The sequence below is a fragment of the Sipha flava genome, unplaced genomic scaffold, assembly GCF_003268045.1.
Source record: "Sipha flava isolate LNK unplaced genomic scaffold, YSA_version1 18430_pilon_pilon, whole genome shotgun sequence".
Classification (NCBI taxonomy): domain Eukaryota; kingdom Metazoa; phylum Arthropoda; class Insecta; order Hemiptera; family Aphididae; genus Sipha; species Sipha flava.
The window spans coordinates 4,388-10,236 of NW_020272291.1; positions in this window are offsets into that span (position 1 = coordinate 4,388).

Consider the following 5,849-nt stretch of genomic DNA (forward strand, 5'->3'; position numbering starts at 1 on the left):
TATATATATATATTTTAAACAGTTTATTTATTTGTATATAACTCTTGCTGATGTATTTTTCTGTATAGAATAAATATATATATAATAATATATTTATATATATTTACCTAGAAAAAAATCTTGTACTCTTTACCTAAAAATTAACTGAATATTTTATTATTTATATTTTTATCTTTTTTTTTTTTTCTCTATCCAGAAAACGATAACTATTTATCTGAGTAACATATTTAAATAACATGTTACTATAACGAACAAACTTATATATAATTACAAATACACTTGTTTTATTGAAACATACTGATATAGGATATAGCAAGTAATAATACTAATAAAAATAATTAATAACTTTTTTTGTTTTCTGTATATATATATAAATATATTTTTATTTTCATTACGGTATTAAAATTCTACACAAATCTATATCTATAACTTTGCCCATTTTTACCTAAATAAATAAAATTTAGGTTTTTTTCCCCCTCGTTATAATTTTTGGCCTCGATTTCGGAGACCTTTATTGCTCTGGGATAAAAAAACCTCTACTTTATAGTCTTCTTCTACGGCCTTCATCAGCGCTACCACACATGCCCCGTACTGCGTGGTAATGCAGTTGAGTTTGTGTATGTTGTATGGACGATGATCAAATCTCCGACGCTTATTTTCTCTACAGCCGCATCTGCCATTATTCGTGCCTTGAATGCATCCATACTAAGAAAATGACGGTATACATATATCTCCACCGTATACCGAGGTGTTAATCTCGAAAATACTTTAACGGCAGCAGCAGCAGCAGTAGCAGTATAGAATTAATGTTTAACGTGCATATGTGGTGTTGTTGCTCATTATATATTATTTGAAATAATAATAATAATAAAAGATTAATATGTGAAATAGACTAAACGGGTGAAAAATCGAAAAAAATCATCGTTATCGGCGAGGGGGGAACGACGCGAGCGGATGATAACATCGCCGCCGCCGCCGACCGTTGATAACGAGCCGGGTCGGGCGGTTTGTGGCGGGGCGGTGATCGCGGTGGCGGACGGGGAAATCTGATCGTGATGTAGTGGTGGCGATGGCAATTGCGGCGGCGGGTGGGGAAATCTGATCGTGAGGTGGTGGTGGCGATGGCGGTTCCGTAAAGATCACAGGTTAAGTACTTAATTGACACTAATTGGGCAATTAACCCGTTAAAGGTCACAGGTTAAGTACTTAATTGACACTAATTGGACGTAAAAGATAATAAAATAACCCATTTAAAACAAACAATTAAAACCGATCATTTGAATTCCGAAGAAAAAGAGAGCGTTATAGCGCTAGTCAGTGATTATGCTGATTTATTTTATATGAACGGGGAATATTTAACCGCAACCGATATCGTCACTCATAGTATCAAAACACCACGGTATACCAAACCAATAAATTATCGTCCATATAGACTTCCGTGGAGTTATCAAGCGGAAATAGAGAATCAGGTCAAAGCCATGAAAGACAATAACATTATTCGTAACTCTACGTCACCATTTAATTTTCCACTCGTAGTAGTGAAAAAGAAAAGTGTAGATCAGGAAGGGAAACCTAAACTGAGAGTATGCGTAGATTTCCGAAAATTAAACGAAATAACTGAAAACGAGACTTACGGTCTTCCAAATTTGGTAGAGATACTCGAATCACTCGGGTCATCAAAGTATTTTTCGACACTCGATCTTGCATCAGGCTATCATCAAATTAAAATTGACGAAAGCGATGTTCATAAGACCGCATTTTCGACAAAATCCGGACATTATGAATATTTGCGTATGCCTTTTAGGCTGAGTTCAGCTCCAGCTACTTTTACACGGGCAATGAAATCAGTTTTAATGGGATTAGAAGAAATGTGTACTGCATATCTCGATGACATAGTTGTTCACGGTGCTAGTCTCCGTGACCATCAAGAAAAATTGACACAAGTGTTTGATAGATTAAGATTACATACTCTTAAATTACAACCTGAAAAAATGCACGTTTTTAAGTAAAGAAGTATTGTATTTAGGACATGTAATAAATGAATCAGGCGTTTCGCCGGACCCAAACAAAATTCAATGTATAAAGAATTATCCTCGACCAAAAAACGCGAAAGACATAAAATCTTTCTTAGGGTTGTTGAATTATTATAGACGATTTGTAGATAATTTTGCGAAAATTGCCAAACCTTTGACTTTCCTACTAAAAAAAGATACTAAATTCAATTGGACAGACAAATGTGAAAATGTTTTTGTCGAGCTTAAGAAATGTTTAATGAACCCACCTTTACTTAAATATCCAGATTGGGGAAAGGGAAATTTTAATTTAATGACCGACGCAAGTCAGTTCGCAATTGGGGCTGTCTTGGAACAAGACGACCATCCTATAGCATACGCGAGTCGCACTCTTAATACCGCCGAGATCAATTATAGTGTAATACAAAAAGAACTTTTAGCCAATGTCTGGGCAGTTAAATATTTTAGACCATATTTATATGGCCAGAAATTTACTATAACTACGGAACATCGACCGTTAACATATCTATTTGGTATTAAAGACGCGAGTTCACAACTAATGCGTTGGCGTCTCCAACTATCTGAATATGATTACGACATAATATACCGGAAGGGTTCAGAACATTCCAATGCCGACTGTTTATCACGTATACACATGATTCAGGATATTACTAATAACTGAACATTTGATAAATTTCTAACCGCGGAAACAACTCCTATTTTTAATTCGAAAATAATCGATATCGACGACAGCATACAAAATAGTAATGACCATGAAAACTTATTATTACTAATTCCAAAGAACGGAATTGTTACGCATCCCGCAATTAGACAAATTATACAGGATAACGGAATAACGGGGTCAGTGCCATTCACGCATAAAACTCCTTTTATCATAATAAACAACGATAAACGAAAAATAATATTATACGCGTTTAGAGACACGCATTTATCGAATTTTTCCCCAGAACAAATATTTAACACTCTGATCGACATACGGGACTATAACTAACAATATCACGAATTTTTCCACCATTCGAATAGAAGGAACAAATTCGTTAACCAGTTACGAAAGAATTCGCACTATGTTCCGATACGTTTTTAAAGCTATGGATATATCTATCTGTATATATCACGAACGTAGTTTCAGTAACGAAGACAAGAAGAAAATAATTTATGAATACCATAATACACCTTTAGGGGGTCATTCTGGGATATCTTGAACTATAAAGAACCTTAAACTTACATACAACTGGAAAAATTTAAAAAAGGATGTAAAACGTTACATTAGGAACTGTGAAGTATGCCAAAAAAACCAAAACTCATAAAAACGTTAAACAACCAATGCTAATAACTACCACCGTTACCAAACCATTCGAAAGAATTTGTTTAGACATTGTAGGACCATTGCCACAAACTACAATAGGTAACATGTATATTTTAACCATACAAGACGAATTAACACGTTATTCATTAGCAGTAGCATTAGGGGCAACCGATGCGCAGACAGTAGCGCGAGCTTTCGTCGAACGTTTTGTCTGCATATATGGGATCCCCACGTCCATTTTAACAGACTGTGGTACTAATTTCCTATCTGACGTTTTTTAAAAATATGTGCAAATTACTAGATATAGATAAGTCCAAGACGACACCTTGGCATCCGCAAACTAATGGGTTTTTGGAAAGGTCACATAAAACACTAAAAGAATATTTACGAAGTTTCGTGGATAAGGATAATGAATGGGATCAATTATTAAGTTACGCCATGTTTTGTTACAATACTACCGTGCATACATCCACAAACTTTACGCCCTATGAATTGGTTTTCGGACATAAATCAATTAAACCAACTGTTTTCTCGCGACAAACCGAGCCACAATATAATTACGATGATTATGTTTCGACTTAAAACGAATTATGCAGGAAACGCACGAAATAGCACGAAATAATTTGATAGAGAAAAAAAGAGTCAAATAGAAAATACTACGATAAACATACCCAGGAAATACAATTGCATGGGATAGAGTTAACATGGGGATAGAGTTTTAATAAAAGAGCACAACAAAAAGAATACGTTATGTTTAAACTGGTCGGGACCGTATGACGTTGTAGCGATACACGATAACCAAAACATAAGCATCCGGAAGGGCAGACGCGATTATCGCACACACATAAACAATGTGAAACCGTATCACGAATAAATATATGTAAACAACAGTGACCTATTTATGACGATTTATTATTTACAATTGACAATGACCCTGTTTCAGATGTAACCTTATCGAAATGTTTATTCGACAAATTGTTAAGAAAAATTACTTACAGAAAACTCATAGAGTTCTTTTAATATATATATATATATATATACATGTATATGTATATCTTTTTCAGAATTTTCCTTACCTTACCTCTGTTGACTTTTGCGACAACAGTGACCCATTATACTGATAATAAAACTTTAGGAACCATCGAACAAGAGCAATATAATTTTCTTTTTAAATTTTATACATCCATGAGTCTAATCATTACTCAATATTTAAACGAAATAGATACCTTATTTACTATTTTAGAAAATGCAAAAGTAGGTCAACTTCACCCTTACTTGATAGGACCACAAGAATTACTTGACCAATTTCAAGACATTAGATTATCTTTACCAAAAGATAGGGACCTACCTTATATCCCTACTTTGGACACGGTATATGACATTTTGAAACTATCAGATATTGTAGTATATTATTCAAACGATAACTTGGTATTTGTAATAACAATACCTTTAGTATATAAGGATAATTTTATATTATATCATTTAATACCTAAACCTATATGTAAAAAAAAATATGAATTGTATGTATGTCAAACCTAGTTATAATTTTATAGCCATAAGCAAAACTAAAGAACATTATACTACTTATAATAATTTCCATTATGCTAAATGTAAGTATGCTAGAGATTTCCTTTTGTGTCCAGAAATCCAAACATTACATCCTAGAAACCTACGTTCTATTTGCGAAGTCCAATTACTACAAGAACCAAGAGAAGTACCCAACAACTGCGAAATACGACATTTTCAACTAAGAACTAGTATTTTTCACAAACTTAAATATCAGAATAAGTGGTTATATGCTACCACTAGTGAAAATATAATTATCAACTGTGAAGATGATAAAGAATCAAGTACACATATTTTAGAAGGAGTTGGTATAATAACTCTTAACGAAACATGTAAAGGATACGCTAACAGAGATTTACTAATACCTGGAAAAATCGAAGATCACAATGGATACGAAGATTTTGTACCAAGATCAAATATTAAGGAACAATTTGAAGACACTTCATCACTAAAGGACTCAGCTTTACAAGATAAAGATGTAATCAACAACTATATGAGCGACTTAGACTTTATATCAAAGACACGGGAAGACATACAACAGCAAAGTGAACATGAGGATCATGTGCACAATATAAAAATAATTTAACTATACATAATTATTTATTATATACAACGAACATAATAATAATTTTAATCATGATTATTGTTATTTCGCACCATTTTAATTCAAAAAAAAGAAGAACGAAAATCTTACAACGAACAAACTCAAGAAGAAGGGATTCAACAAGAAGAAATGGAATCTATAAGATTGGAAGACATAACAGCTACCACTACCACAACTTCAGTTACTTACCTTATAATGACATAATATTTCAAATTAAATATAACATAATATACCTATTCTAGACTAACATCTCCGTTCAGAATCGTTATTCATAAACAATAAGATCTATTATTCCGTTTAAATTTAACACATCCATTATAATGACCTACTCTATGACCGA